The sequence below is a fragment of the Triticum dicoccoides genome, chromosome 5B (assembly GCF_002162155.2).
Source record: "Triticum dicoccoides isolate Atlit2015 ecotype Zavitan chromosome 5B, WEW_v2.0, whole genome shotgun sequence".
NCBI lineage: Eukaryota > Viridiplantae > Streptophyta > Magnoliopsida > Poales > Poaceae > Triticum > Triticum dicoccoides.
In genome coordinates, this window is record NC_041389.1 from 129,159,872 (window position 1) to 129,175,903 (window position 16,032).

Sequence of the window (16,032 nt, forward strand, 5' to 3'; positions counted from 1 at the left end):
ATGAGTGAAGGACACTGAGTAGTCAAATAATTAACTAGCCATGGGAGGGTTCCCTTTTCTATTCAATAATTTCAGATCCAATGATTTTATTCAAACAGCAAGTAAAACAAAATAAAATGACATTGCAAGGATATCACAACTCATGTGAAGAAACAAAAACTTAGGTTCAACCGATACTAACCGATAGTTGTTGAAGAAGAAAGGTGGGATGCCTAACGGGGCATCCCCAAGCTTAGATGTTTGAGACTTCTTAGAATATTATCTTGGGGTTCCTTGGGCATCACCAACCTTGAACTTTTGTGTCTTCTTAATTCTTCTTATATCATGGCTTCTCTTTTTATCAAAAGCTTCATCCACACCAAACTCAACAAGAACTCGTGAGATAGGTTAGTATAAACCAATGCAAAAACCTTATCATTTTATACTGTAACAAATCACTAGAATTATTATTCAACATTTCATACTAAATGCCTCTGCATATTTAATACTACGATCCTCAAATAGAATCATTAAACAAGCAAACATATGCAAACAATGCAAACATAACAGCAATCTGTCAAAACAGTACAGCCTGTAAAGAATGCAAGAGTATCAATACTTCCCTAACTCCAAAAATTATGAGAGAAAATTCCCACTGTATTATATTTATCAGAGCTCATTATGCAAAAAGTTTCAACATTATATCATGCCCTGACTTTTCTAGGGAAATTTTGCAACAGTGGCAAACTTTCTGTTTTCAAACAGCAACATGTATACTAGCAAAATAATCATGGTAAAGGCTATCCTTGACATTTTTATTGAAAATAAAGATGCAAAACACTATTCTAAATAACATCAAGATAATACTAACAAAATAAAATGACGCTCCAAGTAAAACACATATCATGTGACGAATAAAAATATAGCTCCGAGTAAGGTGTACCGATAGTTTTGAAGACGAAAGAGGGAATGCCTTCCGGGGCATCCCCAAGCTTAGGCGCTTGAGTATTCCTTGAATATTACCTTGGGGTTACTTGGGCATTTCCCCAAGCTTAGGGTCTTTCCACTCCTTATTCTCCTCATATCGATATCTCACCCGAAACTTGAAAACTTCAATCACACAAAACTTAATGGAACTTCGTGAGATAGGTTAGTATGATAAAGAGTAAACCATGCACTTTGGTACTGTAAAAGACAAGGTTCATAATTGTTTTCACATAATTCCTACTGTACCATATCATTTCTACCATTTATATTGAGAAATATAAGCCATAGAAACTAGAAAACAAGCAAACTATGCGATGAAACTAGAATCTGTCAGAAACAGAACAGTCTGTAATGATCTGAACAATAACCATACTTCTGCTACTCCAAAAATTATGAAATAAATTGGTGGACTTGAGGAATTTGTCTATTAACCTTATGCAAAAATAATTAACTCAAAATCACTCTCCTGTAAAAAAAATTACAGCTAATCTCGTGAGCGCAAAGTTTCTGTTTTTTACAGCAAGATCACATTAACTCTCACCCAAGTCTTCCCAAAGGTCTTACTTGGCACTTTATTGAAACAAAAGCTATAAAACATGATTAATACAGTATCCTAATCATGTGGACACACAAAGACAGTAAGGGTAAATATTGGGTTGTCTCCCAACAAGCGCTTTTCTTTAATGCCTTTTAGCTAGGCATGATGATTTCAATGATGCTCGCATAAAAGATAAGAGTTGAAACAAAAAAAGAGCATCATGAAGAATATGACTAGCACATTTAAATCTAACCCACTTCCTATGCCTAGGGATTTTGTGGGCACACAATTTATAGGAACAAAAGCCAACTGGCATAGGAAGGCAGAACAAGTATAACTTCAAAACTTTAAGCACATAGAGAGGAAACTTGATATTCTCGCAACTCCTACAAGCACATATTCCTCCCTCGTAATAATTTTCAGTAGCATCATGAATAGAAACTTTTTTATCATACTCAAATAGAACCTCTTCCTAAATAGTGGAATACTAACTAAAGTTGACACTCTTCCAAATCCACTTTTATAAATATCGTACGAAGATTCAACACCCTCCAAGATAGTGGGATCACTAATTCCTAAAGTTGACACTCTTCCAAACCCACTTTAAATTATAGTATTATTCATACTCCAAAAGATATAAGTGAAGTTCCTGGAGCATTCTACAATTAATATAGACTAGCCAATATCCAAGCTCAAAATATATAAGTGAAGCGTACGAAGCATTCTATAAAACCATACTCAAACGATTTAAGTGAAGCACAAAGAGCAATTCCATAAGACCATACTTAAAATATATAAGTGAAGCACATGAAGTATTCTATAAATCAATGAATATCTATCTCATACTAGCATGATTCTTAAAGAAAAACAAAAACACAAAGGGCACAAACAATGTGAACAAAATAAAAACTGAGGTATACTGATATTTGTTGAAGAAGAAAGATGGGATGCCAACCGGGGCATCCCCAAACTTAGATGCTTGAGTATCCTTTGAAATATTTACTTGGGGTGACTTGGGCATCCCCAAGGTTGAACTCTTGTCTCTATTTATTCTTCTCACATCGGTAACTCCTCGTTCTTCAAATACTTCATTCACAAAAACTTAAATAAAAACTTTGTGAGATCCATTAGTGTAATAAAGCAAACTACCACTTTAAGGTACTGTAATTAACTCATTCTTTGTTTATATTGGTGTTAAACCTACTGTATTCCAACTTCTCTATGGTTCATACCCTACATACTAGCCATAGGTGCATCAAAATAAGCAAACAACACACGATCAGAATCTGTTAAGAACAGGATAGTCTGTAGTAATCTGGAAGTTTAGTAAACTTCTGTAACTCCCAAAATTATGAAATAAATTTGAAAATTTGAAAAATTTGTACATAAGTAATGTGCAACAAGTTTCAGACCCATTTGACTTTCCAGTAAAAAATGTAAATTCATGCACTACAGCCAAAGTTTTTGTTTTTGTTCTGCACAAAGTAAGCAAGCAATTTTATCATACTAAAACCAAAGCTTGGCACATTATTTTTATAATACAATGGATATATATATAAGGGGATAATTATTTACAGAGAAACTTCCATCAAAAATTCTACATTGTTTCCGTGAGCATGAATCACAAGTGCTCAAGGTCGACCCTCACTTCTTTAATGCATAACTTTCCAATCACTTCTCTTTTTGAAAAACCTTTTTAGGCATGAGAGGCAAGTAAATATTTTTGGTATTTTCATTATTTTTAAATTTTTTGTATGTTTCACCCACAACTAAACAGAAACAAAAAGAAAAAACAAAATCTACTAAGTAAAGAAAGCAAACAAGCACACACGAGAATATCAACCTCACGCTATTGCTCCCCGACAACGGCGCCAGAAAAGAGCTTGATAATCCCTAAGTGCAGGGAATCATCGTAGCAATTCCCCAAGGTGGAAGTGATAAGTATGGAGTGTCGAACCCACAAGGAGCTAAAGCTAAGATCAATATTCTCTCAAGCCCTATCTGCCACTGATACGACTCTACATGCACCGAACGTTTGCTTCCAACTAGAAACAAGAAATAAAACTGTGTTGTGGGCATAAAGAGGATAACTTTGTATGATATTGGAGAGCTAAAATATAAAAGTAGGTGTTGTTATCATAAAGTTAGAATGTATTACTAAATAATATAAATAGCGAGTGTGGAATAATGGTGGATCGGTGTGCGGAATGGTCCTAAGCAATTGTTAACAGGATCGATAGTCGTCATTGCAATTTCATATAAGGGAGAGGCATAAACTAACATACTTTTCCTACTTGGATCATATGATCTTATGATTGGAACTCTAGCAAGCATCCACAAATACTAAAGATTCATTAAGGTAAAACCCAACCATAGCATTAAAGCATCAAGTCCCCTTTTATCCCATACGCAACAACCCCCTTACTCAGGTTTAAGCTTCTGTCACTCTAGCAACCCACTATAAGAGAATCATGAACGTATTGCAACACCCTATAGCAAGAATCCCTCACGCTTGCACGACACGGAGGGCACCATAGGGCAGCACCAAAATAAAACACACAACTCTTACCAATCTAGATCATCAATCAACTCAAAGACAAAAGATATCTACTCAAAACATCATAAGATGGCAACACATCATTGGATCATAATATGTAGCATAAAGCACCATGTTCAAGTAGGGATTACAGCGGGGTGCTAGAGAGTGGACCGCGTAAAATAGATGAGGATGGTGATGATGGTGGTGATGTTGATGAAGACGATCACCGTGGCGATGATTCCCCTCCTGATGGCACTCCGGTGCCACCAAGAGAGAGGAGGAGAGGTTCTCCCCCTTGTGCTTCCTCCTCCATGGCTTTCCCCCTCTGGTCCTTGGCCTTCATGGCGATGATGGCCCCTCCGAGATCCTCCTCCATGGCCTCCAGTGATGATGGCCCCCTCCGGCAGGGTGCCAGAGAGGGCCTAGATTGATTTCTCGTGGCTACAGAAGCTTGTGGTGGCGGAACTTCCGATCTAGGTTAATTCCCGAAGGTTTCTCTATTTATAGGAGTTTTTGGCATTGGTTTCATGTCAAGGAGGTCTCCGGGCTATCCACGAGATAGGGGGCCACACCCTAGGGGGCGCAGCCCCCACTCTCGTGGGCAGCCCGGGACTCTTCTGTCCCAACTCTGATGATCCGTGGTCTTCTTTTGGTCCATAAAAAATCCTAAAAAATTGGCACGTCAATTGGACTCTGTTTGGTATCCCTTTTCTGTAAAACACAAAAACAAGGAGAAAACAGAAACTGGCACTGGGCTCTAGGTGAATAGGTTAGTCCCAAAAATCATATAAAATGACATATAAATGCATATAAAACATCATAGATGGATAATATAATAGCATGAATACGTCATAATTATAGATACGTTGGAGACGTATCACGGGCCAACGGGACCACATATCATGGATCATCGATCATTACCACGCGCTCCCAAGACACTAACGATTTGGATATTTGATCCAAGTAGGCCTCTGGCCTTTTTCGCACTGACCGCCACACGGAATAAGGGCACTCTGTTTCGTATGTATTAGCCGAAGCTCTTCAGACATTAGCGACTGAGTGGCGCGCTCCGGGTTGGACTGCCTAAGCACCTGCCGCGTTCGCAACATGCAGGAGTGCAAAGGGCAATGGCCCTGAGACCCCTGTGCGCTTAGGATGTAGACCGACGTACTGGCCTCTTTGTTGAGCCTAGGTAGCGTTGCGACGTGTTGATCAGCCAAGGTCGGGCATGACCTGATGGTGTGTCCGACCGGAGTTGATCGAACGTGTTGGGTATGTTTGAGCACCCCTGCAGGGAAGTGTTCTATCTATTCAAATAGCCGTGTCCACGATAACGGACGCTCCAAGTTGTATCTCGATTGATACAACTAGAACTGGATGCTGAGCAATGAGAAATGGATATGATGGCTTCGGGATTGCTTTTCATAGGGAGTCGAGAAAGGATCTCTGGGCGCTAATGTTACAACATACTTGTTAAATATAATATGATATTCTATCCTCTTCTAAATGTTGCAAGATGCTTGAAGATGCTAGTCTTCAATATGCTAGGTCTTCCCCTTCTATTCTGGCATTCTGCAATTTAGTCCACATATACGTCCCTTCCTTTGATACTAATGCATACTTAGTATAGATCTGATGCTTACGAGTACTTTGGATGAGTACACACGGTTGCTTTGCTACCCCTTTTTCCCCTACCTTCTTCTTTCTGGATGTTGCTACTAGATGATGGATCCCAGGAGCCAGACGCCACCACTGACGACTACTACTACCTCGAGGGTGCCTACTACTACATGGAGACCGCAGACGACCAGGAGTAGTAAGGAGGCTCCCAGGCAGGAGGCCTTGCCTTTTCGATCGTGTTACTTTTGTGCTAGCCTTTAACTTATGTATGTACTCAGATATTGTCGTTTCCGCGGACTCATTTGTATTCGAGCTGATGTATTCGACCCCTCGAGGCCCCTGGCTTGTAATATAAAGCTTGTATGACTTTAATTTTTGTCTAGAGTTGTGTTGTGATATCTTCCCATGAGTCCCTGATCTTGATCGTACACATTTGCGTATATGATTAGTGTACGATTGAATCGGGGGCGTCACACCGAGAGCGGTGGAGTGCAATGCGGACTGCCATTGTCTCCTCCAACCCACAGGGGATGACACCCTAGTCGACGGGTCCATACTGGCCAGAGTCTGATCCGTTGCCTACCATGGCAGAGAAGCTGGAAACCGTCGGAGTTGAGCTTGGGTGGCGGAGGGGAGTGGAGAGGAGTGGAGTGAAGTGGCTATGGTTTGCTCCGGCGAGCAGATGGGGACAAATATAAGTGGGTCGGATGGGCCAGCATGGGCTGGGTCTGACATGGCGGGTGGGCCTGGGCGCCCCATATTTGGGATGAATATGGGGGCCACTGGTCAGCCTGAGTGTTTGAGGCCCGTTTAAGGCGTCCGTCTGGGTCGAAAAAACGTGACCGATCAGTGACCGGGCGGCCTCCCGTGCGTATGAAAGTGGGTTTGAGAGATCCGACTGTAGATGCTCTAAATGTTGATGGTCGGGTTTAGGGAGGATGTGTGAACCAACTTAGTGTCCCTTTTGCCAACGCTACTTTGTGATTCCTATTGATTTCTGTGATTGATGTCATTGTGTTTATTCCATTGGAGGTCATATGACTACAATGTGATTATGCAATTAATATCATTAGAAATTACATTTAAACACGAATCCAAGAATATATATTTTTACGAGTGCATTAATATTTTGTTAGTTAAATATGTGATCAAACATTGACAAAAATATAATGGGACTAATAGACCCAATGTCACGGTGGTTCAATATGGTCACTGTGTCCAGTTGAAGAACCCATGACCTCCTATTTCTCTTGACATGCAATGTATCCACAACAGCATCTAGCCATGTCATCAGTTCTCCACCATGTCATGCATTCCATTTGCAGCCGTGGGACATGCAGCCATCCACTCAACTTCTTGACTTTAGTTTTTTGTTTATGCCACGATACCTTCCATGCAGAAAATGAAAAAGAATGAATAGTTCTCATATCCCCACTATCCCATGGCCCTTCAACTTCTTCATTAAAAAATCCTCTCGATGAAAAAGAAATGGATGTTTCTTCAAATTACCACCATCTCATGGCCCCTCAACTTCCCAAGGAAATAAATTTAGGAGCTACATAGGAGGAGTTTGGCAATTGTTTAAGCCTTTAAATACCCCACTAGAGGCTTGTTTGGTTGTCGGCATACGGTCCAACCAGACCCGCTGCATGCAGCATCTTTTCGAACACGGGCTATTTAGTTACCTGAGTATACTCCCAAGAGGCCTTTGTGAGCACCTTAACATGCTCATAAGAAAGTTCTGGTGGGGCAGCAAGGACGGGCAACGCAAACCGCACTGGGTTTCGTGGAAGGACTTGACTCAACCCAAAGCTATGAGGGGTTTGGGATTTAAGGACTTTGAGCTTTTCAATATGGCAATGTTGGCGAAACAGGCGTGGTGTATCTTATAGCAACCTGAATCTTTAAGTGCTCGGCTGCTCCCAAGCATTTACTATCCAAACTCCACCATATTGGAAGTGACCATAGGTAACCATCTGAGTCAAATATGGAGGGCGATCCTGGAAAGGAGAGATGTGATGAAGCAGGGCTTGATAAGGTGCATTGGCAATGGTCAAAGTACAAAAATCTATGTGGATAACTGGCTACCTAGGGATGAGATGCTACAACCTTATGGGTGTATTTCAGCTAACCCTCCGGAGCTGGTGTCTGAATTGATAGATACAACATCAGCGACATGGAATATAGGGCTTGTGAAGCAGGTCTTTATGCCGATGGATGTCTTGGTGATCTTGAACATACCTATATGCAGGCAGAATGTGGAAGACTACTGGAGCTGGAACTTTGAATGATAGGGTCTGTTTACCATGAGATCGGCGTATAACATGTTAGTCTCAACGAGGAGGAGAAGGAAGGCTTGGCTGGAGGGCAGAGCCGGGTCCTCAAGCTCCAACAGAGAAGAGGGAGCATGGAAAAGGTTGTGGAACACTCAAGTACCAGGGAAGATCAAGATGTTTCTTTGGCGGTTATCAAAACACTCTATTCCGATAGAGGATGTACGAGCTCACAGGCACATGCCAAATACAAGCACGTGTGCGCTGTGCAGAGGACCTAATTCTTGGAGGCATTCGCTCCTAGAATGCACAGTGGCAAGGTGTACCTGGGCACTAGCTGATGAAGAATCGACCAACAGAATAATAGCAGCCGCTGATCCTAATGCAAAGAGATGGCTCTTCTCTCTGATGGAATCCTTGCCGCAATTGGAGTTCATTAAGATATCGGTAACACTTTGGGCGATCTGGTCATCGCGAAGGAAAGCAATCCATGATGGCATCTTCCAAAGCCCGCAGAGTATGCACTCTTTTATTCAGAGATATTTGGGAGACATAGAAATTATAAGAGAAAGAAGCTCAGGTCAAGTGAGAAATATGGCACATCAGGCGAGCAGAACCGTGCGCCCAAAGACACCCCCAGCAGGGTCAGCCAAGATTCATGTTGATGCTGGATGTCGCTTGTGGGAGGCATGACAGCGGCAGTGTGTAGAGATGATCATGGGGCTTACCTTGGTAGTTCAGCAATAGTTCTCCAAGGCATCATAGAACCGGCCACCCTAGAGGCAATTGCATGCCGGGAAGCACTATCGCTAGTGGAGGACCTGAATATCCAGCGCATACTGATCTTGTCTGATTCAAAGCAAGTGGTAGGCGACATAACTTCGGGAAACATGGGAACATATGGTACGGTTATCAAGGAGATTCATTGTAGAGCTCATCAGTTTATGTGTAATTTCATGTTTGAAAGTCGAAGTTGTAACGTTGAGGCTCATAGTTTAGCAAAACATGCACTTTCATTAGGCCCGAGACATCATGTGTGGCTAGGCCAGTCCTATAATCAGAGATGTATTCCACAAACTATGGATTTTTTGATAGTTAATAAAGCATGGATTATCCCTCAAAAACAAATTTACCTGCCTATGCTGTTGGGCCTTCGTGGCATGATTCTTAAAGCATTCTTGGGCTTGCATCCCTGGAAACTCCCAAACGAGCCAGACCCGAGCAATGCGAGGAAGCGCATGGGTGGCTCCTTGGGAACGCGTTTACCTAATCAACGAGCCAGACCCGAGCAATGCGAGGAAGCGCATGGGTGGCTCCTTGGGAACGCGTTTACCTAATCACATATCCTTTACCTCTCTCCCTCTGCTCCTTCACATAGGCTCAAACTCCGCCGCCGGACCTCCTACCCTTCGCGACCCCGACCTCCTGCGCGTCCGCCGCGCGCCAAGCGCTCCCGCCTGGCGCCCCGGTCGCCAGCGATGTGCCCTGCTCGCTGCCATCGCATTCGATGGTGCTGCAGGCGCAACTTGCCTCGTAAGTGTCCCTGGCGCTCGACCCGCTGCTCCTAGCCACGCCGCGGGCTATGACACACTACTCCCACTCCACCTCCAGACCTCCTATGCCTCCCCTACCCTCCCGGACTCCGCTTAGCCGACCCCGCTGCCGCCGCCTCCTCCCTCGCGCTATCAGCCGACCAACAGTTCGACATCGCACTCTACCACATCGTGCATGCCGAGCTGGCGCGCACCGTCGCGCGCAGCTTTGGCCTCCCACGCCTTCTACGAGATCTACCACGCCGTCACCGGCCACCTCGCTGCACTCTACCGCATGTCCCGTGCCATCCTGGGATTCTACGCGCTCTTCGTCCCCAACTACTGCAGCATGCCCTGGTCGATGCTGAGGGCCGTTTCCTCAATGTCTCCGTCGGCTGAGACCCGTCAGAGGCACCGCCGGAACCCCATGAGTCGCACGACGACACTCTCTCGAACGTCGACCGCCTAAGCTCGCCGCCCGGGGCGACGAGCTGGCTGTCCTCTTCATCCGCGGCGCCATGCGGCAGTGTGTCGAGCCCCATGATTTGCGCGACGCCGTTGGGCGAGCCCACCATGCTAGGGGACTCCGCGGCCTCGACCTAGCGAAGAGAAGATCGACGAGGGCATGGCGAGCACGTGCACGCTGCTGCCGGCCCCCGTGTCCGTGCTGCTGCTGGTGGTGGCCGGCCGTGCGGTGGTGTGCGGGTGGACGCAATGGCGCGCGCACTACGCGTGGCCCGCAGGGTCGCCGTTCATGCACGTGCGTAAGTGTGGAAGGAGGGCGACGCCAGAGCAGCCCGCCATGACATGCACGTGTCACGGTACTGTTTGCATACGAACACGTCACCGTGTACCCTCGACGCCCAGGGGTAATGCACGGCAGCTCACGTCAAAGGAGACCCGCCGGAAGCGCGGTACGCAGGCAATCCGGCGGTCGCTTTTAAGGACCCGAAACTCCGCACGCCCGAAAGGAACCCTGTCAGGGCACGCGGTGGCTATGGGCGACCCTAGGTCAACTTGATCGTTCCTAGGGCCTCGAGGTTCTCCACCCTGCAAGGAAGAAGAACAAGCAAAGAACGAGGAAGAAGAAGAACTAGGGTTAGGGAGAAAAGATAAAAAATAAAAGGTGGTAGATGATTTGTTCGATTGTGTGTTGTTCAATTGGCCGTCATCCCTTAGGTATATAAGAGGCGTCTGGACTTACCGTGCAAGGAAAAAGCATGGATGCACATCCAAAACCCTAGTCAAATCCGGATTGGTTTTGTCCTACCTTTTCAATACTGTTCGGTATAAACTGGCTGCACCTTGCGGGTCTTTTTTGTGGTGGTAAACGACCTCGGATGGAAATGAGTCCAAAAGCAATCTAGACCATTTCGATGAGATGAACAACTTTCATGCTGAACTTTTTTGATTAGAGGTCATCTTGAGGGCCAAATAGCTCGCGCAAAACATCTGTTTGCTCGCGCTACCCATCAGACATGGCGTCTGGTGGGGCGTGCCATATTTCGCCTCCTGACAGGGCTGCATTCCGATAGCTCTAACTTTTGCATACGAACTCGGATTGGGATGATTTTTATATCAAAATCGGTCATTTCAACGATACGAAGACAATTCATGTAGATCAGTTTTCCATACAAGGCGGTCTAGAGGGCGTAATCGGCCGAATAGTGTTCTTGACACAAAATCTTAGTACTTCGAACATAACTTCGGCCTTAGGGATGAGACCGGATGGCTATGGCCCAAATATCAAAGTTTCTCATTTTGACGATACAGAAATTTGTCAAATTGAGCACTTCTTCATTTGAGGTCTTCTTAATCATGCTTTTGACCATGCCAAAATCTGGTGTCAACACATGCCCCCCTATTTTTTGGCTAAGCTTGTCTTCCGAAAAATAACTTGCACATAGCTTGTTCTAAGGACGATGTAAACACTCCATCGGCCATTTTGCATGTTCTTAGGACGATAAGTATATATCGGACATTGCTTGTTTGAACCTCTTGATGCAAACTTGGGTGAAAACTTCTCAGCTTCTGTAACAATCCAGTGATAAGGTTCCATAGATCAAAACCATCCTCCAAACCATATTGTTCTCCCTTTCGCTAGGATTTTGCAAATAATCAAGAATGAACTTCCTCCAATCCTTACTTCGTCTGCATAAAAGTTTCATTAGTGGCCGAAGTTGTGGACTTCGGTTCGGCCGTACCTATCTTGACGAGACGAAGCATCGGCTATTAAGAGAAATGCAGTACACCATGATTCGCATAGTAGCCGGATGTTTGCTATGCCAACTCATTCTAATTATCATGTCTCAATATATGAACAATACTAAAGCAACCCAAGGTAAATTTTATATCTAGACATACCTCAAGGTAAACTATTAGTGATTCGTCAAAACATTGATAACCCTTGGATATTTGTTGCACTATTCATAATGGATCACTGAAAACCTCAATGTGATTAGCACCTATGGCACCAAAAAGCTCCAAACAGAATAACATTGCATATTTGGCTTTGATCATTTGTGCATAAATATTTTAAGCAGTCTGAGGCTTCATAGAATAGCACCATAAGGAGATACATAAACAACACCAAGACCTTGGCTATTGCTAGAAATTTAATAATCAATATATAATCACCATGGTACTAGATAGATAAAGGTAACATCAGTATTATGCATGATGTCGATATGTTGCTCAATAATAAAATCAACCATGATTTGGCTTTACATAAATTCTGAAAACTAATAAGCCAAAGCACACCCAATCAAAACATAAGTCCACTTTGCAGTTTTGGTGAATTGGTCTATGCATAATATCTTCAATGGCATCAATTTGACAGATTTCTATGCAAGCACTTATCTCAATCTCTACTCAAACTAAGGACGATGCTAGAATACCACACCGACCATTCTTAGATATGCTCTTAGGGCGATAGATAAATATCGGCCATTACCACAAGGTCCATGCAGAATTCACCCACCAAAGTATGTATAGCCGAAATAAACAAATGAAATAGCAATAAAATATTTTAACACCTTTGTATTAGCAAAAATAATGTAACTAACCAAATGTATAGTGATTTGGTAATACACTGTCATGATATAGAAAATTATGTTGCATCCATGGACCAAAATAAGTCCATGGAGGGTAATTGATCATACCTGTGGATGAATTCCATGGCAAAGGCATCAATGGCATTATTGAAGAAAATGGATGATGTGCAAACCAAAGATTTTGATGTTGTGATGCACACCTTCGGCTTAATTGTTTGTTGCTTTCATTCTTCTCTTTCTTCACTTTTATTGAACTTGTCGCAATAGAAGCATGCACATCATTTTTGTTATGAATGATCCTCTTGGGAACCCATGCCATATTCGTTTCCTCAAGTTCTTGTGCACTAAGTTTTTGTAATTTCTTCTTTTTGACAATATGATAAGCCGAGTGGGCACCCCGACAGCGATTTTGTTTGAAGCAATGGCAATTCTTGTTTTATCTTGTGCACTCTCAACTTCTTTTCTTCAGATTTGGCACTTTGACACTAAATAATTGGTTGCTTCATCTCATTGCTTTGAGTAGCCAATGTCAACACTTTAATTGGATCTTTCTTATTTGAGATCAAATCTGAAGTAGCACACTTACGACCATCTCTCTTGACCCGGTATACTTGCTTGACCACCTCTTTCTTGAGCTCTGGACCGATTCTTTCTTATTGAAACGGTCTTGAACATATGACTGTTCACTGAACGTTGATCTTCCTAGAGTTGCGAAATAATGGTGAGATGGTCTAAAATATGATGGAGAATGTGCCATTGTATCATACCTTACCCATGATGAATATCGATCTACATGAGCATAGAGAGGCATCCACGGCATTAACATTGGCGATCCAAAATAAGGATATGAACACATTGCATTAAAATTCTCTTCTTGCCAATACCGATCCTTGGATCTGCGCCTAGGGGGTGATCTTGATGCTTTTGCATTACTCGGCCGATAAGCACCATTCTCTTCACTTTTCTTTTGATATTTATCTAATAACTGTGCAAAAGTGACCTTGGATTTCTTGTGCTTGTGCTTATTGCGGCCTCTATCTCCTTTGGTTTTGCTTGCATTGATCTTTGGATTGCTTTGTTGCCCCCCAATCCTTGGCGTCTTCATTGTATCTTCGATAGAACTCATGCCTTCAAGAATATTTTCATTGTGCTCTTGAACAACTTCTTTACTTGAAAACTTGACCCCATCACCAGCAGTTTTTACCTTCTCATCTTTAAAGGAATCGTCTTGAAGCAGCCGATTAAAAAACTTTTTTCCATTAGGACCAATCGGAATAGACTGGTCATCCCTTGGTGTTTCAACAAATTTTACTCCCTTTATAAATGGGCGATTTAACTATTTGGCAAAACATGTTGCAATCCTCAAAATTATGCTTGGACGGATCATGCAACTTGCAATACATTTGTGGCACCCCGGCTCAGAGCAACCGGTTTACCTTGCATTGCCAGCCCAGAGACCATGTCTTCTGGCAACACACAACATCTTGCTACAGAAATCAACTGCTTTATTGATGCTAGCGGAACATGGTTCATATTACAACAAGTTAGGAGGCCAAGCGGCACACACGATGCGGCTGAACAATATGTACATTATTTAATGAACATAAAGGGGGCCTCGATCATGACAACTACGCGGCAGCGGAAGACGACGAAGCGGGACTCCATAGCACAGGGACACCGATGTGAACACGATCTAGACTCGAACATCACTTCATTCCAACGAACCTTTCCTGAAATCTGGCATGACATGCCAGGTCAGTACATTGAATGTAGTTGCAAGCTCACAACAAGCATAAACATAATGACAAACAATATCATGATATTAACCAATTTAATCATCAATGCAAAATCATACTATGGATGCAGTGAATGAATTCTTGTGCCTCAAGTCCCACAGACTTGCTTACCAAACGAGTTACCACGTAACCAAACAATGATCTCTCTCGGATCACAAACGGACCAACAACATGGCCATCAAACGGGTTACCTCGTAACCAAACAGTGATCTTTCTTGGATCACAAACGGACCAACAACTTGGTCATCAACATCAACATGGTTTTCCAACCATCCTCTTTCCAACAGTGCCATGTTATTAATTTAGTGTGCAAGATTTAGTAAAACATTAACCCATGGTGTGACCTACTTTCGAGCGTGTCCGTAACCTTGGACTCGGCTATCGATAGATTAAATACACTCTGCAGAGGTAGCGCACTCACTACAAAAAGAAGACACATCCGTGACATTTTGGGCTGAACGAAATTTTTTTCTGTCATACTTATGACACTTCTATGCGATAATTGTGACAAAACCCGGTATCATCATAGATGTGGTGGGCTCCTACTTCTATGACAAAAAATCATGACAAAAAACGGGCTTTTCGTCCTGGGCGGGCCGGAGACGCAGCTGCATGACATTCTTTGGGTCGTCCATGACGAAAAAAAACGTGGTACAAGCGAGGGCGAGGAAAATATCGGGGTGTTCCCGGTTACGGTGGGTGGTCGGGGCCGAGCGATACGCGTTTCTCTCATACACGTATGCGCGTGTGTCTGAGACGTTGGGCTCTAACTGAACCCGAGCGGGGCGTTGGGCTCTAAATGGACCCGAGCGATTGCACTGCAGGCTACGCGTTTTTGAACCCGAGTGATCAATCGATGGCTGTTAATTCCTTCGCTACTGCTGCTAACTGAAGCCGATCGGTGCTGCCTCTAGATGAATAGTGAGTGTTGTGGGGGGGTGGTTGGATGAACAGTGAGCGGTGGAGGACCCCGTGGTGTTTCCTCTGGATGAACAGGACCCTGATCGATCGAGTCGGTTGGGGCTGGATGAACAGGACCCCGTGGAGGGCTGGATGAACAGTAGACGGTGGAGGGGTGGATGAATAGTAGCCCGTGGAGGGGTGGTTGAACAAGAGCCTGTGGAGAGGGGTGGTTGAACAGTAGCAGGTGGAGTAGCGCGCGGTGGAGGCTGGATGAATAGGAGCCCGTGGATGAACAGGAGCAGGTGGAGGCTGGAGGAGGTCGACGGTGGATGAACAGTGGCCGGTGGAGGCTGGAGGAGGTCGACGGTGGAGATGAACAGTATCCCGTGGAGTCCCGTTTTGTGGTACAACACACCCCTCCCGATGAACAGGACCCCTGTTTCGACCGTAGCGCTCCTACACAAGTCCGTTTCGTCCGTTTTGCGGTACGCCACACCCATCCCGATCAACAGGACCCCGTTTCAACCGTAGGAGGTCCAACACAAGCCCGTTTCCTCCTTTTTGCGGTACGTCAGTCCCCTCCCGATGAACAGGATCCCGTTTCGAACGTGCCCGATCGAACACAGGGTCGTTTCCTCCGTTCTACGGTACGCCGGGCCTCGTTTCCATTGCATGTTCCGTCCAAGCCGGTTGGCTCCCACGCGTTCCCTTGCCTCCCGATGAACACGACGCATTCCGTTGCCTCCCGATGAACACAACGCATTCCGTTGCCTCCCCATGAACATGATGACGACGCAGTTTCTCCGTTTCGA